Source organism: Mus caroli, chromosome 10, assembly GCF_900094665.2.
Source record: "Mus caroli chromosome 10, CAROLI_EIJ_v1.1, whole genome shotgun sequence".
NCBI lineage: Eukaryota > Metazoa > Chordata > Mammalia > Rodentia > Muridae > Mus > Mus caroli.
Window position 1 is genome coordinate 83,759,006 of NC_034579.1, and position 19,448 is coordinate 83,778,453.

The 19,448-nt window shown below is 40.8% G+C and overlaps 1 protein-coding gene and 1 pseudogene across 1 annotated transcript in view; one reads left to right on the forward strand and one right to left on the reverse strand.

Annotated features, from left to right (window-relative positions):
- Window positions 1–19,448, forward strand: part of Anks1b (ankyrin repeat and sterile alpha motif domain containing 1B) — a 1,052,697-nt gene that overhangs the window by 85,285 nt on the left and 947,964 nt on the right. The window lies entirely within an intron of this gene.
- Window positions 3,955–5,564, reverse strand: LOC110303390 (annotated as a pseudogene).

Below are 19,448 nucleotides of genomic sequence, written 5' to 3' on the forward strand. Positions count from 1 at the left end.
GAGAGCGAGAGAGAGAGAGAGAGAGAGAGAGAGAGAGAGAGAGATTGGTTTATGTGATTGTGGAGGTCACCAGGGTCAAATCTGAAGGGCAGAAGAGGCAGCCTGGAAATTCAGATCAGGGTTGATGCTGCGGTCCTGAGTCTGAAGTCACCTGTCCAGAGTAACAAGGCTGGAAAGTCAAGACAATTTCTGGATTGAGTTGTAGAGGCCTTCTGAGAACTTCGTTCTTTGCTTGCAAGGGTTTTGACTAATTGAGAGTGAAGCTTATCTACATTAAGGAGGCTAATCTGCTTCACTAAATAAAACTCTGTTTATTGGAATGTTAATCACATCTAAAAAAACTACTTACACTAATATCTACACGGAGTTCTATCAACAGCTGGGTATCATAGATTAGCCAAGTAGATACATAAAATGAATCTTCTCTTCCAGTTGGATTCTTCTCTCAGTCAACTGGTTGCCAGGCTTTGTAAAAGGATGTCAGAAGAGCTCAAGAGCAATATGTCTCATAGGAATGGATCTAGAGGAGCTGATTCAGTGGTCATGGCAGTCCCCATCCCAGACTGCACATTGGAATCACCTGGAGAAGGGTCATCTTAGAATGGTAGATGAATGGACCTGCCTAGAATCTTGTTCAGATGCCATTTTGGCCCCATTTTGAGTAGGATTCCAGCCTAGAATCCTAGTAGTTGCCTTCTGGTCATAATATGCTTGATAAGCTACTAAAATAGTGCAAAATGATGTCCTTTTGGATAATTATAGATTTCTGTTAGTAGCTGATTTTATCACTAGGTTTTAGATTTTATTTTGCCCGTGTGTGTACATGTGCATATGCACACATGCACGTGTGTTCAAGTATGTGTAGAGGTCTGGAGACTACCATGGGCATCATCATCAGGAATTCAACCCACCATTTTGCCACAGGGTATCCCATTTACCTAGATTTCACCGTTTAGACTAGACTGGATGGTCAACGACTCTGTTATTTCTGCTCTTTGCCTTCCCAGCACTTGGATTGCAATTGTGTGCACCAGTACGCCCTGCTCTTTATATGGATGTTGGAACCATTATTTGAAAAGCAAGTGCTTTACTAACTGAGCCATCAATGCAAATCCCTCGATTTTCTTTTTTAACATTGCAAGATATAATTAAAAAGAGAATTCAGTCTTATATACTGTGGTTAATTTCTGAAGGTTATGTTGGTGTTTTTCTTCGAGTGTAGTGTTTCTCAGTGATTAGAATCATTACGTGTCTTTTGGGAAAATGGGTGATTAAAGTTCTTGTAGACCTATCTTAGTTGACATTTGCACTTAGAATTAATCTTTTGAGCAAAGACTAAAAGTAGCATTGCTAGATTGTATGGTATTCTTCTGATAGTTTTTTATTTCATCAATCTTATTTTTTCCATAGTGGTTGTACTCACTTTCATGTTCACTAGCAGTGTACAAAGATTCCTTTTCTCCCATATTCTTGCCAACATTTGATTGCTTTTAATATTATATATATGTGTATATATAAGTTACATAAAACAGTGGTTTTATTTATAACATTTTCATGTATGTACATAATGTATTTTGTCATGTTCACTCTAACACTCCATTACTGTTATCTCCCACTGACCACACTGTTTTTCAGCTAATTCCCAATACTTTCTTTTTGTGCATGTAACTCAGTAAACCTTGTTACAGTTGCTTACAGGAACATGAGTGACAGGTTTCTTTCAGGATATGTGTTGGGGGAGAACTACCAGTGATTAAATCACTGAAGAAAATGTCTTTCCTTCTCCAACTACCATTAACTACTTGGGTCTCATGAGCCCCTCTTCCAGACATGGCAGGATGCTGATGGGCCCAAGTAGTGTAGATCTTGTGTGGATAAAGCTACTGTGAGTTCAAGGATGCTGCAGCCATGTGATGGATGGAAAGCAACATTCCTGAGCACTCCACTACTTAATCGGATTCGTACATTGTGTGCCCTCCTTTCCTCTCCTCTGCAATATTCCCTCAGCCTCGAGGGGCTGACACTGATGTCCTACTGAGAAAGGGTGACCATTCAACGGTTACGTTTTCTCACTGGACTGCCTTGTTTAGCCTCAATAGAAGAAGATGTGCCTAGTCCTACTACAACTTGATATACCAAGGCAGGTTGATATCTGTAGGTTTCCAGCTTCTCTGAGGAGAAAGGCAGGAGTGTGGGGGTGGGGGGGATGAGAGAGAGGGACTAGAAGGAGAAGCTCTGAATGGGAGGAATGTAAAGTAAATAAACAAATAAATAGATTAATGAAAAAAGGAAATGAGGTAGTTAGAAACAACTAGTAGCTGTCTGTTATATAACTAGTCCTCAGCCTTGACTATAGCCCTATCTATTAATATACTGAGCATGATCAAATTAAATTCTTCCTCTCTTACTTTATAGTCCCACATAATTTTAGAGAGGGCTATATATTGCCTCAGGGAACTCTGATGTAATGAATCGCTTTTGTGTTCTGGAAAAGATCTTTAATAATTACCGACAGTCTGTAGTTATATCTGGCAGACCCATTTTTTATGGAGCAGAGGCAAGGCATTTAAAAGTGTGTTTCTGGTCCTGGTTTGCTCATGGAACATTAAAGGGTAGTGTCCTTTGTATGCCATTGCAGGTTGTCATTTTCGGGAATGGAAGTATATATTTTGTGAAAAGTGTTTTTCTAAACCCAGGGCATAGTTTATCTTTTCTTTTTTATTTCAGTTTCTTCCTTTATGAAGATGTGGTATTCATTTGGGTTCAAGGAACAAAGCCTTCTTCCATCGTTATTGTAAAGAAACTTATAGATTAGAACCAGAAGGTGGATCTTTCTGAGAGGTAAACCCACGTCTGTTTGATTCTGGATGTCCAATGTTGGTAAACTGCTGCTCTTGGAGCACAGTGGCCAGTGCTAGTGGGAAGATAATGGAAGCTACAGATGTAATTTAAAATTTCCAGTGTCATATCCTGTCTCATAAAACGAGTTATACAGCAGTTGGGCAATGACATCTGAGGTTGACCTCTGACCTGTACATGGACACATGTATCTGTAACCACCCTCCCTCCCATGTACATGTGGACTCACACAAACATGTACCCATATACACACACAAATATAAACACATGTAAATAAAGAATGACATATTGACACTTCTAAAAGAGAAAAAGAGCTTTTGTTCTTGTATGCTTTTTGTCTTTAAATGGAGGGAGGGTTTATTTTGGCTCACAGTTTGAGGAGGTACAGTTCACCATGATGGGGCAGGCATGGTGGTTGAGGCACCACCTGTGGTGGCTGGAATTGGTGATGCAGTATGTTAATGTCACCGAGGACCAGGAAACAGAATTTGAGCAGAAATGGGACTAATCTCTATGCCCTGAAGGCCTACCTCCCAACAACCCATTTTCTCTAGGTTGGCCCCACCCCTAAAGTATCACAGCCAACAAAAGCAGTGGCTTTTGTTGGTTACCAAATATTCAAACACATGAGCCTATGGGAAACATTTTACACGTTTAAACAATGTATATATATATATATATATATATATATATATATATATATATGTGTGTGTGTGTATGTACGTATTTTGGTTGTATTCACCTCCACTCTTTCCCTCCAATTACCCACCTCTGCCCTTCCCTCTGTATCCTCCTCCTAACTTCATGTCCTCCTCTTCCTCTTCTCCCCAGACTTCTCTCTCTCTCTCTCTCTCTTTCTTAAAAAAATAACCCACTGAGTCCAATTGCTGCCCTTAAACAATTGGATATGGGGTCATCCACTGGAATATGGGCAGCCTACCAGTGGTCACACTCCCAAAGAAAAATAATTTTCTCTGCTCGCAGCCATCAACTACCAACAGCTTTTTGGATAATAGTGGGTTCTCATGAGCAAATAGTTTTTGTTTTTGTTTTTGTTTTTACGAATCTACTTTTATTTATTTACTCTCTATTAGTTTAAACCTTGGATGGGTACAGCATCACACGGATTCTGTGTCCAATGGCCTTTGCAGGAAGGTTGCTTTGGAATTCAACACAAACCATACCACTGTTTCCGTGGGCCCGGGTTACTTTTCCCCAGATCACTCTGGTTGTGTTTGGTTTGTCTCCAGGAGTCACCGTATTGTTTTTTGCTTTGTACACATAAGCACATCTCTTGCCTAAGTAGAACTCCGTTTCATCTCGGGCATAAACAACACCTTCAGTTTTAAGAAGAGCCGTGTGCTCTCTTTGGTTCCAGAGACCTTGCTTGTAGCCAGCAAAAATGCCCTCACACCACAACCTTCCAGACACACTTGCTGCTAGAAGTTCTGTACCTAGCAGGCCTCCACAGGCACCAAGATAGCAAAAAGAGAAAAATAGTTTATTTATAGTAGAATGTTGACTGTCTTGATCTTGTGCTGATCTTGTGTAGATAACTACAGTAGCTGTGATTTCCTGGGTGCAAAGGTCATGTCATGTCTAGAAGATGACATTAATGTTTTTTTTTTTTAACTTTGTATGTGTGACCAGCAATTGGTAAATTACATGATTTTTCTAGTAGCACATAATTTGTCAAATCAATAAATTATATCACTTTATCACGTTTAGTTAATACCAATTGTAAATTATCCTAAATGAGGAAAAGTTGACAAATAGACATAATGTGAGAAGTCCAAGCTGCCCACACTCACCCGAAATCCTCGTGCTGTGTTGGCAGAGGTAGGATTCCTGACTAGGTTTGCTGACTAGCCAGTCTGTCTGAGTCAATAGGGAAGCTCCAGGTTCAATGACTGATCCTGTTTCAAAAATTATCTGGAGAGTGATTGAGGAACTTTGACATTTAGCTCTTTCCTCCACGTGTACACAAGCGCATGTCAGTACAAACACACACACACACACACACACCATGCATATCACACATACTAGTTTAACAACTTTACAATTTTATTTATTTTACTTTTTTTTTTTTTGTATGCATGTTTTGCCTACATGTCTTTGTAGCATGTGACTGCAGTGCAGAAGATGGCAAGCCCTGTCCTCTGAAACTGGAATTACAGGCAACTGCCATGAAGGTGTTAGTAGTTGAAAGCTGGGTGCTCTGCAAGATTAACCAGTGTGTGTGTGTGTGTGTGTGTGTGTGTGTGTGTGTTGTAGAGACAGGTGGGTAGCTAGGGTTTGCTGCTAACCAACCTAACTCTAGATTTAGTGAGACACCAGTGACTAAGGCTGACAGTGCAGGGCACTCAGGATCCTCCTCTGACTTCTACGTGTGCTCGTGAGCATGTCACAGGCTCTCACGCCTGTGGACAGAGCTCTCTCCAACTCTGCTCTCCCTTTACCAACTTTGTTTTAGGTGTTTATGAACAAAGCTTCACTAAATATTTATGGGTTTCTTTTTGTGTGGAAAATAAACCAACTTAGTTGGTGACCTAAGAATGGGACTTGAGACATGGGTTACATGAGTGCTTGCATCTGATTAGAAATGGCCAAGCTGCTTTTGCCTTTCTTTCCACCAGTAGAACTCTATGAGAGCTCTGATTGCCCATCATCATTGGTAGCACCTGGTCTTGTAAAGTTTTACCCATCATTATAATGGGTGTGTAGTCTCACAAGAGACAGCTATATCTGGGTCCTTTCAGCAAAATCTTGCTAGTGTATGCAATGGTGTCAGCGTTTGGAAGCTGATTATGGGATGGATCCCTGGATATGGCAGTCTCTAGATGGTCCATCCTTTCGTCACAGCTCCAAACTTTGTCTCTGTAACTCCTTTCATGGGTGTTTTGTTCCCAATTCTAAGAAGGGGCACAGTGTCCACACTTTGTTCTTCGTTCTTCTTGAGTTTCATGCGTTTAGCAAATTGTATCTTATATCTTGGGTATCCTAAGTTTCTGGGCTAATATCCACTATCAGTGAGTACATATTGTGTGAGTTCCTTTGTGATTGTGTTACCTCACTCAGGATGATGCCCTCCAGGTCCATCCATTTGCCTAGGAATTTCATAAATTCATTCTTTTTAAAAGCTGAGTAGTAGTACTCCATTGTGTAAATGTACCATATTTTCTGTATCCATTCCTCTGTTGAGGGGCATCTGGGTTCTTTCCAGCTTCTGGCTATTATAAATAAGGCTGCTATGAACATAGTGGAGCATGTGTCCTTCTTACCGGTTGGGGCATCTTCTGGATATATGCCCAGGAGAGGTATTGCTGGATCCTCCGGTAGTACTATGTCCAATTTTCTGAGGAACCGCCAGACTGATTTCCAGAGTGGTTGTACCAGCTTGCAATCCCACCAACAATGGAGGAGTGTTCCTCTTTCTCCACATCCTCACCAGCATCTGCTGTCACCTGAATTTTTGATCTTAGCCATTCTGACTGGTGTGAGGTGGAATCTCAGGGTTGTTTTGATTTGCATTTCCCTGATGATTAAGGATGTTGAACATTTTTTCAGGTGCTTCTCTGCCATTCGGTATTCCTCAGGTGAGAAGTGGATGCTCACAGTCAGCTATTGGATGGATCACAGGGCCCCCAATGGAGGAGCTAGAGAAAGTACCCAAGGAGCTAAAGGGGTCTGCAACCCTATAGGTGGAACAACAATATGAACTAACCAGTACCCCAGAGATCTTGACTCTAGCTGCATATGTATCAAAAGATGGCCTAGATCTTTCCAGTGAAAGAGAGGCCCATTCGACTTGCAAACTTTATATGCCCCAGTACAGGGGAACGCCAGGGCCAAAAAGTGGGAGTGGGTGGGTAGGGGAGTGGGAGGGAGGGTATGGGGAACTTTTGTGATAGCATTGGAAATGTAAATGAGGAAAATACCTAATAAAAATATTTAAAAAAAAGAAAATGGTTATAGGTATAATGAGAGACAGTTGAGGCAATAATCACACTAGATTAAATTTTAAAAAGTTGTTCTCTTTTAGTAGTAAGAAAAATGAATGAATTTATTCATTGAAGGAGAAATGCATGTTAAAAGGAAAAAGAAAGAAAGATAAAGCAAATTAAAATATAAGTGAGAATGTTTTAAAAAAAGAAATGGGTGTGTAGTGGCATTTCCAGGTTGGAATTTTCATTTTTTTTTCTAATGACTAAGGACCACCTGGGTAGCATCTTTTCATGTGCTGTATCGACCATTTGTGTGTTTTTTCTCCCTCCCTGCCTCCCTCTCTCCCTCCCTTCCTTCCTTTCTTTCTTTTAGAGAAGTACATGTTTTATCTGTCTTTTAGTTTTTTTAAAAAAATGTATTTATGTACATTGATTGGTTGATTGATCAGCTGAGACAGGGTCTTGCTGTGTATGTAGCCTAGCTGGCCTGGAGCTCACAGCATAGGCTGGTATGGAACTCAGGCTTCTCCTGCCTTTGCCTCTTGAGTGCTGGGATTACAAATCCATGTTGCCATACCTACTTCTTACATGCTTTCAAAAACACATGTTTATATGTTCTTCAGTTATGGAAGCTTTTAAATATATCATAAATTTAACATTTCCTCCATACATGATCTGTACTTACTCCTTTTAGTTCATGGACTGTTCTAATATCTTTGGAAAAGTGAAAGTTTTTTATTTTGATTAAATCCCATTAGTGAAAAAATATTTAAAAACTGTGCTTCTGATGATTATATCTTCGTCTAAGAATGTTACAATATTTCTTGCCAATAAATTCTTTTAAAATTTAATGCTTTTAATGTCTAGTAGTTAAGTTGGTTGTTGATTTTGAGTGAGTTTTATGTGAAGTATGAAGAATATTTTTGTATTCTTTTTAAAAATTATTGTATTTATTTATTTATTTATTTATTTGGTGTGTGTGCATGTGCATATGTGCATGTGTGTGTGCGTGCACCAGTGCCATAAACTGTGTGGAGGTCAGAAAATAAGTTTTGGAGCCAATTCTTTCCAGTCAGCTTTGTGAGATCCAATCCTAGAACCACACATCACCAGGCCTGCAAGCAAGGCCTCTACCCCATGAACCATCTTGCCACCTGGCCTTTTGCCCCTCTATGTTATTTCTTTTCACACAACTTTGACCTTGTGTATGGACATCTGACAAAGACCATTTTGAGAGTCTGTCCTTTGAAAACTCCCTCATATAATGCTCCGCTGTTTGTTTCTTTTTTCTCATCATCAAAACACAAGCTAAAGAAAAGGTGAAGGGTATTTCCCTACTCGTGGTGTTCCAGGTTTCCCCCTGGTGTCTGGTGTCCCATGAAATTCCTTCTAGTGATTCTTTTAGAAATCTTTCAGTTAATGGATTCTTTCAGGTTTTCTTCACCCAAGAAAGCCTTCCTTTCATTTTTGTTGCTGGAGGCTACTTACACTTCATACAGAATTCTGGTTTGATGAGTCTTCCTTTCAGTTCTTTAAGAGTGTGTGCCTTTTCTCTCTGGCTTTTATAACTTGATGAGCACTCCTCCACTTGGAAGCCATTGCTTCTGTAAAAGTAACGTGCACTTTTTTTCCTTAGGCTTTGGTGAATGTCTTTGTTTTTTCAATCTTTGTTGTTACTGTTTTTCTCAAACAAGGTTCCAGTGGTTGGTCTGGCTGGTCTGGCAGTTGATATGTAGAGTTGTTAGCCTCAAACTCACAGAGATCCTCCTGTTCCTGCCTCTCAAAGTGCTAGCATTAAAGGTGTGTATTACGATGTCCAATGTTTGTTCAATTGTTTGACCTAGTTTTTAGAAATTTGTTTGTCATATGAAGTGGAAACTTGCGGTGTCTTTAAAAAGTCAGTTGTGTTGGATAAAGGTTTGCTGGGGCAGACAACCTGAAGGAGTGTTTTCCTGAACAGACACAAGCGAAAGGATGTTTTGCTAAAGCAAATGTGAAAGGATATGTGATGTGAAGAAGGACCCAACAGATGGTGGATGATGCTGGATGGTATTGGTATGCCATTGTTTATTGGTCATCGCTTAGTATAACTTCATAAACACACACACACACACAAAAAACTTCAAATGGTGTTCTGGTGGTTTCTTGACACTTCTATGGACTCAGACTAATTGGGAAAGTGATGTCAGCTGATACATAGAGTTTGCTAAGACAGACTCGCGTCACGTAATATTTTGCTGAGGCAAAACACATGGTGTTTGGAGGGAGTATACCTAGGACTCAGTAGACTTCGATGGGCTTGCATAGCTAGCTTTGCAATGCTTTGTTGGCCTTTTATCTCCACTGATCTTCACTTCATTGAGAGAGGCACTGCAGAGAAATTCTCCTGGTGTCCCTGCTGGTCCCGGTCACTCCCACTGACTCCTGCCAGTTCCGCTGATACCTGGCTGTTTCTGCGGGTGATGTTGATTTGTGTTTGCTCTCCTGACACTACTGAATTGGCCTGCTGGCGTATATCCTGACAACAAAGATTGGGCTCACCCCCTTAGGAACTATTTGTAAACAGGTCCACTTCGCCGTAGCCTAATAACCTTACTTTCTCACTACCTCTGGTGAGTGGTGGGCTAGAAGGGAGGTTAAATCAATTAAGAATCTTTATTAAAAGTAGGATTTGAAAAATGTAAGCTAATGTCTAGGTGTAGATATTCTGAGTTTAATTGAGGGTTTCTTTTCTTTGAGGGTTTTTCCCCCTTGGATTATGCCTTTTGAAAAATTTGGAAGTAGTTTTAGTCATTTCTTTCTCAATTTTTTCTTTTATTGCAATCCTTTTCTCCTGCGAATTGGTGATACAAGTAAAATAATAAACATTCTGGTGTTACACATTCTGCGATTTGTTTTTTTATATACCTTTTCTCTCTGTTGTTCAGACTGGATAATTTATCGTCAAGTTTATTGACGCTTCCTCCTGCCATTTTTCTTCAGACAGGCTGGCTTCCCTCCAGTGTGCTGAGAGCTGAGAACACAGCTGTGTCCCACCATACGGTGCTCTTCTGCCGTTTACATTGTTATTGAATTATGTCAGTGACTTTTTAGTGACTTGTTATTACTATTTTCAGTTCTCAGTTTTTCATTTGATCTTCGTATCTTCTATTTATTTGTAAATCTCCAGTCATTTCAAGCACGCTCTTGTTCCCAGTGCTCCAGCCCCATGGTTTTTGTCCTTTAACTGTGGAAATGAGTTACATGTGTAACGCTGCTTCTAGATAGGGGAGTATAATTTTCTCCAAATTTTATTTTATTTTTTTTTAATTTTCCATTTATCTTTATTAAAATTACAGTATATGCTTCACATAATAGTATATATCTGAAACTACTATGAAAACACATAGTTCCCATATAGATGCACACAAATGCACACATGCACATATACCACACACAGAGTACATATACACATACACAAACACTATACCACACACATACTCTTGCATACACAGACATAGACCATACACACACACACACACACACACACACCACTTATACACGTAACCGTGATCACAATGCATATACTAGTTATCTAGTTTCTGTCATGTATATGACTTTATTTTGAGAACAGTTTTATTTTTACATCAGAACCGAGCATAAGAGGAATTACAGTACTTTTGTATCTGCTCCTTGCCCTGTCTCCACACATGAATAGCCTCCTCAGTACCAGCGTCTCCCATTAGATTGATCCAGTTACAATTAATTAACCTACACTGACCAATTAGCTTCAGCCAGAATTTTAATAGTACTATTTTGGAATGTTTATTCAATTTGTTTGCGGTACTAAATAAAATCTGAGTGGTGTAGAAAAGAGCAAGGAGGTTGCATATGTGTGTGGTATCACGAGAGATACTTGAGCCACGTTCTTTGGAATTGAATCTCAGTTAAATATTTTTGTCTTTGTGATGTTAGGCAATTGGTGAACTGATTATTACATCATTTTCCTCTCTATAAAACTGGACCTGGAGGGCATCATCCTGAGTGAGGTCACCCAATCACAAAAGAACTCATATGATATGCACTCACTGATAAGTGGATATTAGCCCAGAATCTTAGAATACCCAAGATACAATTTGCAAAACACATGAAACTCAAGAAGAAGGAAAACCAAAGTGTGGATACTTTGCCCCTTCTTAGAATTGGGAACAAAATACCCATAGAAGGAGTTACAGAGACAAAGTTTGAAGCTCAGACAAAAGGAGGGACCATCCAGAAACTGCCCCACCCGGGGATCCATCCCATAATCAGCCACCAAACGCAGACACTATTGCATATGCCAGCAAGATTTTGCTGAAAGGACCCTGTTATAGCTGTCTCTTGTGAGTCTATGCCAGTGCCTGGCAAACACAGAAGTAGATGCTCACAGTCAGCTATTGGATGGAACACAGGTCCCCCAATGGAGGAGCTAGAGAAAGTACCCAAGAAGCTAAAGGGGTCTGCAACCCTATTGGTGGAACAACAATATGAACTAACCACCACCCCCAGAGCTCTTGTCTCTAGTTGCATATGTAGCAGAAGATGGCCTAGTCGGCCATCATTGGGAAGAGAGGCCCCTTGGTATTGCAAACTTTATATACCCCAGTCCAGGGGAACACCAGGGCCAAGAAGTGGCAGTGGGTGGGTAGGGAAGCAGGGTTGGAGGAGGGTATAGGGGACTTTCGGGATAGCATTTGAAATGTAAGTGAAGAAAATACCTAATAAAAAATTGGAAAAAGTTTTTAAAAAATGAAACACACACACACACACAAACAAAACTCGCCTAGCCATAGTGTCTATCTGATAATGTGATTCAGTGAGTTTGTAACTGTAATTGAGATTTTGAAACTACCATTTTGAAAACTGAAATATTTGGAGTTAATAATAGCACTTGATTCTTATTCTTACATGCCAGGTCCTTTGTTCAGCTAATCCTTGCCACTGCTGCACATTTATAGACTAAGAGGTTGCCATCATGACAATGTGTCCAGTGTAGTACACAGCCTATTGAAGCTTATCCCCAACTAGCTTACAAATAAATGAGACTCAGACTAAGGTTATTTTATTTGGTTTTGACAATTACTTTGGGGGTAACCCCTAATCTACCTTTTTAACTGCCGGCCTGGCTACCTCCCCAGTGGTGTACCCCAAACACTTGCTGTTTCCCTTGGCTTTGCTCTCACTGTCCATCTCCTCTTATGGTGCCTTCTCTCTCCTTGTTGTTTACCTGTTTTTCCTTCGCACTCAACCGGGTAACTTGAAAAAATCCACCCATCCTCTAGTCCCTCTAGTAATTAGCTGTGACCATTTTTTCTCTTCCTTTCTTCCTTTCTTCCTTTCTTCCTTTCTTCCTTCCTTTCTTTCTTCCTTCCTTTCTTTCTTTCTTTCTTTCTTTCTTTCTTTCTTTCTTTCTTTCTTTCTTTCTTTCTTTCTTTCTTTCTTTCTTCCCTTATTATTTACTTACTTACATTCTACATGTTACCCCCTCCTGTTCCCCCTGCCAGAATTATTCACCTCTTCTCCTCCCCCCCCCTTCGCCTCTGAGAGGGTGTTTTTCCCCCTTGCTCCCATAGGACTGAGGTTAGGGACCCTATGGAAGAGTTAAAAGAAGGATTGAAAGAGCTGAAGGGGATGGCAACCCCATAGGACGAACAAATGTGTCAACTAACCTGGATCCCTGGGAGCTCCCAGAGACTAAGCCACCAACCAAAGAGCACATGTGGGCTGGCCCGTGGCCCCAGGCACATATGTAACAGAGGGCTGCCTTGTCTAGTCTCAATGGGAGAGGATAAACCTAACCCTATAGAGACTTGATGGCCCAACATTTTTATTTAACCAATAGGTTTCAATTAAGGAACAAGGTTTGCACAACCCAAGCTGGTAACTGTGAGAATTCACTCAGAGGCCTAGATACTTGGGAACAGAATTTATCATTACAATACACAGCAATACATAACAAACCTCAACAGCCCAGACTACTTGGGTAGTCAAGTATTGAAGACAGGATTTATATTCAGGGAGCTTGACCTTAGAACAATAGCCTTAGATACTATATTATATTAGTAGGAATATAACCAACAGTGAAATAGCTGTTCTAAATTAGCGCAGTTTGAGCACCAATACAGTCTGCTAATATGGGTGGGGGTTCACTTGTGATATATTTTGTTTCTGCATGTATGGACACCTTTAACTTTGATATCCATAGAGACTTGACTGTCTCTAAATGTCTTTGTATCCTTTACCAGACATCATCTAAAATAACAAATAAGCAAAACCAGTGCAGTCAGGTACAGCATTTTCAGTGAAACCAGGATGGTATCTCTAGCCACCATCTATAGCACAGGATGGAAAGCAGATGGAAAAATTGTAGATAACACACAGCGAGAATGTCACATCTAACCATCCACAGAGGTGCACACAACCATAAGCACACTGAGTCATTGAGCACAGTTGGAAGACTCCTTGAAAACCCCAGGGATTAAATAGGATAGAAAGTGGGTGAGGTTTTGTGGGAGAGGTGAGGTGCATGAGATGTAAACAGGGGTTGCTTGAAATTAATTCTGTGTTCTGGACCTCAAGCTGTAAGGACTCAAAAAGTATGTAATGCAAAGAGTGTTTTATTCTGCAGAGTCGCATGCGAGGGTCTCCTATTACCAGAAAAGAGAGATACCCGAGTGAGCTCGCAGGTTCCATTTAAAGCACATTAGGGAATTCTGGGTTGGTGACTTCTATGTTAATCTGCTGGGTTCATCTCTATGGTCCTTCCATTACTGGGGTGTTGGGCTGGAAACTTGCTGGGGAGGTCTGAAAACTGTTGCTGACCTATTGACCTTGTCTCCGGCCAGGTGGCTGGGCAGCTTCTGAGGCCTGGACTTGCCTGGAATTACCCAGTTCTTGGTAACAGAGATTTAGGCCTAGTCTCCTTAACTGTCAATTTGAAGCCTGTCATGGAATCAGCCTAGCCTTCTCCAACCTCTTCTGGCATTGATAACAACCATCTCCCCATTTGTGCAGTATGGGAACGAAGAGTCTGTGAAGAACTGAATGACAGTCTCTAAAGTATCGCTTAGGAATCAGAAGACTTGAAGGGAAATCTGCACATAGATTATGGTGGTTTAAGTGGGAATCCCCACCCCACTCCCAATAGGCTCAGAAGTGTCAATGTTGGTGCTTAGATGAGTGTTTTGGGGAAGATTTGGATGTGTGTCACTGGAGTCTGGGCTTTGAGGTTTCAAACCCTCCCAGGAAAGCCCAGGCTCTCTCTGCCTCCAACTTGTGAATAAGGATGTAAGCTCCTAGCTACTGCTCTAACATCATGCATGCCTGCTTGCCACTATGCTTCCCACCATGATGGTCATAGACTCACTCTCTTAAACTATAAACAAACTCCCAATTAAAATTTTTTTTAATATGTTGTTTTGGTCGTGGCATCTCTTGATAGCAATAGAAAAACAACTAAGACATTGGCAATGCTTTTAACTTCTTTCTTTGATCTATATCATTAGCAACAAGGTTTCTAATTTTGATATTCTGTATCTCAAGGAAAAGATATTTCTTCGGAAATAGTAAGAGTTAATGCACAAGATTGTTGTTGCGGAAAGGAATGAGAAAGAAAGAAAGCACTCCAAGAAAATATTCAATAGTTAATAAGAAAAATCTGCTACCAGGAAGTAGAAATAATAGACAATGAGATTCAAACAGGAAAAGTAGATTATCTGGGGTTATAGCTTAATGGTTTTTACCTACTCAGTGCTAGGCCCTGGGTTCAATCCCTAGCTTTTAAGAAAATCAAATGGATAATCAATGTCAGAGGCTCATCTTGTGGCTTTAAGGTGTCAGGAGCCAGGCAGTGGTGGTGTACACCTTTAATCCCAGCACTTGGGAGGCAGAGGCAGGCGGATCTCTGAGTTTGAGGCCAGCCTGGTCTACAAAGTGAGTTCCAGGACAGCCGGGGCTACACAGAGAAACCCTGTCTCGAAAACCAACCAACCAACCAACCAACCAACCAACCAACCAACCAACCAACCTACCCTCCCTCCCTCCCCCCCCCAAAAAAAAAACTGACAGGAGACAAATGATGGAGAAAACTGAAGGAAAGAAAATATCAAGTAAGTTATAAAAGAAATATTACCACGACCCGGATACATGTGTTTCAATTTTTTGAAAGTCTAAGTACAGTGGGAATTGTATAATTCTGTAACATACTCTTGTTTATCTCTTTTGGCACTTTCTAATAATATCTACTTTTCCTCAACTTTTTGGAAAAACTTGTACTGGAGATTGGAAGGTAAACAATGTACCGCTCATAGTTTCCATGGTCTGTGGCAGAGCGCTGCTCTATAAAATGTGAGCAGGCACCGCTGAAGGAATTACTCACGAGGAGAAACTTTGTTTTCCAGTAGAGCTAGATCCCTTATGAGCCTCTCCGTTCTAGTCCTGTTTGTCTGGAATGCTAACAAGATGTCACAGACACACTAGCCATTTTGTAGCAGAAATTATGGAATTCTCAGCTCTGATAAGCTGAACTGGGGAAATCGACATTAGCAACCAAGGACTACTGGGTTTCATGTTCCAGAAAGTCCTGTTTGGCTGAGTTACAGTATGCTGGCTTTCTAAATATTCAAATAAATACAGTTTTAACTCATACTTACAAAGTGTAGACACACACACACTACAGATTCATGTATAAAATGTAGAATAAGAGCAATGCCAGATTTTTTAGAGTAGAAGATAATAGGGTAGTGACTGAATAGTTCTGAAAGAGTCATTTTCAACCTTGAATTTTTTTTAACATTGTCAAAATACAGTAAGGTGTGATTGACATAGATATGTAAAATTTTTAAATGTTATCTCTAACACACCTTTCTTGGGAAAGAAGCAGGGGTAGTGTCTACCAAAGTGGAGGTATGAAACAAGAGACAGGAAGGCACAGTATCTAGGAAAGATGGGCTGTCTTACGGATGAGAGGCACAAGGAGGAGCCTAAAAGGCCAGTGCCCCTGAGAACAGGAGCAGACTTCTAGGGGATATTGCTACAGGAAGACCATAAGGTAGTTAAATTTGGTTATAATAATGCTAAGTATTATTCGTTTACATGTGTGTATCTATGTGTGAGTCTGTATATGTGTGTGTGTCTGTGTTTGTGTGTGCATGTGTGTGTGAGTCTACGTATGTGTCTGTGTGTATGTGTGAGTGTGAATCTCTCTGTATGTCTGTGTATGCTAGTCTCTGTGTGTATGCCTCTGTGTGTTTGTGTATGTGTGTGTAAGTCTCTGTGTATGTCTCTGTGTGTGATATTCATATTCTCTCTCCTTCTCTCTCTGTCTCTCTCTCCCTCTCCCTCTCTTTCTCCCTCTCCCTCTCCCTCTCTTTCTCCCTCTCCCTCTCCAAGGAAGGTTTGATGAGTAGGTTCCCCCATGTGGGTCCCAGAGATTGAGCTTAGACGTTCAGAGCTGGCACCTTTACCTCCAAGCCATTCCATTGGCCCAAAGAACAATTTTTAAAAAGTAGCTTTAAAACTTTGGAACATTGGTGACAGAGTTAACCAGGGATTTAAAAAGGATAAAATATAAGCAAATCAACATGCGAAGGTTTGACAGAAAGAAAACACACACACACACACACACATAACTTTAGTAAGTACTATATATTTAGTCATATCAGTTATGTAGAAAGCCCCACACTGTCTTAAGCCTACTGGGAAACTAGGGTGAGGAGGATGAAATGGGATATAGGAAATACCTTCCTGATGCATAGGACTTTATTACAAGAGCACACACACTCATGCACACGCACACACATGCACACACACACACACACACACAAAACTTTATTTTATTTTATTAGGTATTTTCTTTATTTACATTTCAGATGTTATCCCCTTTCCTGGTTTCCCTTCCGAAAACTCCCTATCCCACCCCCCTTTCCCTGCTCACCAACCCATCCACTTCTACTTCCCTGACCTGACATTCACCTACACTGGCACATTGAGCCTTCACAGGACCAACGGCCTCTTCTCCCACTGACGTCCGACAAGGCCATCCTCTGCTGTGTATGTGGCTGAAGCCATGGGTCCCTCCATGTGTACTCTTTGGTTGGTGGTTTAAACCCTGGGAGCTCTGGGGGTTCTGGTTGGTTCAAATTGCTGTTCCTCCTATGGGGCTTCAAACCCCTTCAGCTCTTTGGTTCCTTTCTCTAGCTCCTCCACTGGGGACCTTGTGCTCTGTCCAATGGTTGGCTACAAGCATCTACCTCTGTATTTGTCAGGCTCTAGCAGAGCCTCACACATGTGACTGTAAGGATGCCCGAAGGAGCCACCGGAGGAGCATAATGTTAAAAGAGAGAACCTTTGATAATAAGGGGAGCTGCATAGGGACTGCTATAGGGCTTTTGGGTTTTAGGTTTCTAACACCATTTGCCTATGTATATCATAGCTTTGAAGAAGGATAAGAGAAAGAAGTCTCCGAAACAGGGTAAACTTACTCTTCATACTTAAGATTTCTGAACGTACAGAGTTCTATGTATACTTTCTTTCTTCTGGCGAAGCTCTTTTTCCTTTTGTAGTCTTGGCAACTCACCCTCATTGTGTGGGATTTACCAGACCTGGCGAGTCTGTGATCTTCCTCAGCAGAATTAGGCTCTCACTCACGGAGCTGCAAACTCTGTGCCATCTTGTGTAACAGGGCTTGTTTTGGGTGCATTGTTTTCAGGCTTATCCTAGGACTGGAGTGGGAAGTGGTGGGCTTTATTTTGTTGTTTGCTTTCTTATGTCCTTGATAGCGTTTAGTGGTGTGTAATTGTAGTAGGTATTCCATAAACATTGACTAAAAGAATAATGGAGTATAAACTGGGAAAGTTGTACCAAGCCCTGGCCCCTTGCTTTGATCAGACCTGTTAGATTTCTCTTAATAACACTGGGTATAATTAACCTTAAGGACAGTAAGAATTAAAAATCTTTCTTTAAATGATTCCAGGATTCCATTTTATTAATCATCCTCACCTTATAACTTAAAAATCTATGATAATAAGATGTTTTCTAGCTGGGCAGTGGTGATGCACACCTTTAACCCCAGCACTTGGGAGGCAGAGGCAGGCAGATTTCTGAGTTCGAGGCCAGCCTGGCCTACCGAGTGAGTTCCAGGACAGCCAAGTCTACATAGGGAAACCCTGTCTTAAAAAACAAAACAAAGCAAAAAACAAACAAACAACAACAAAGTTTTTTTTCTAGTTTGAGAATGCAGCTCAGTGGGCTGAGCTACATGCCTGCATAAAATCCCAGGTCGGATTTCTAGCGCACACATAACAGGCCACGGTGGCACACCTGTGTCATTCTGGTACTCCCTGAAAAACTACGAGAACACTCCTTTTAATATTTGATCAATTTCAGCTTCGATACAGTTTGCGACATCTGGTGGTTTTGGTTTTATTTATTTTTTTGAGACTGTGTCTCATGTTGCCTAGGTTGACCTTGAGTTTCTGACTGTCCTACCCTGTACTCCCCAAGTGCTAGGATTGCAGATGTGTGCCACCTCATCTGATGTGTCTTCAGTCTCCCTTCTCTAAAATGTTTTCCCTATAGATGTTAAGCTTCCAGAGGGCAAGTCATGCCTGTCTTAGCCTTGTTTCTCAGTATTTGTTAGAGAGCCTGGCCAGTGTGGACATACAGTGTTGAATAAATATCCCCTGGGGATTAGTCTCTGGCTATCCCAGAAAAATCCAGTTGTTCCAGACATTTTGGAAAAACACATTTAAGTCAAAATCAAGTGTCTGGGACTTTGCATATAGTCCTTGTCAGCTGTTATGTAACGTCAACTCCCTGTATTCTTGGAGGACTTTCCATTTCCTGTGTACCCAGGGCTATTTCACTTTAATTACCTCTTCAAAATTTTTCTCTTTCATGAGGCCTTTCTGAGTTAATCTTTTCTTCTGAGCCTCAGCAACTTAGAGTAGAGAGCAGTGGTTTATGTAAGGAAGGCATTTTGTTTTTATCTCCCCAGTGTTAAACTGTAATGATTTGGGGCCGAGTTTTTGTGCCTGGATAAAGCACTCTATACATTTTAATGAGTTTCTAATCTGAATGATTCAAATCTACAAGCTGGCTTTCCTTTGAATACATGCAAGTGAAAAAGTTAAGGACTTGGCAAAAATTATGTTATATTTTGCCAAATCCAACCGTTTGAAATGCAATTTAAATGTTTAGCCAAATCTCAAACATCACTGTGTTTGTTCCCTTTTGACCAAAAGCTGCAGTTTGCTAAGAGACTGAATGAAAGTATATATCTAAGCTACTTGCTGTCTTCACAAAAACCCCTCCAGCCTTTAACCAGACACTTATGTAGCAGCTTCATATAGCAACTGTTAGCTATTCACTGACATCACCCTCCATCTCTTCCCTCTACCTTTACTCTGGGCTTTAGCTTTATAGACTGACTTAGGAGAACATGACAGGTCAGGAATAGATCTAACTCTGGCTGAGCTCTTACGGCCTGCTTCAAAGTAGATACAAGGCAGCTATGCTGTGTACTAGGCAGTGTGACAAGTGTTTTGCATGTATTTTAATCTTCACACCAATCCTGTGATGTTAGTTTTATTTTTCCCATTTTACTCAAAAGGAAATTGGAAACTGGTT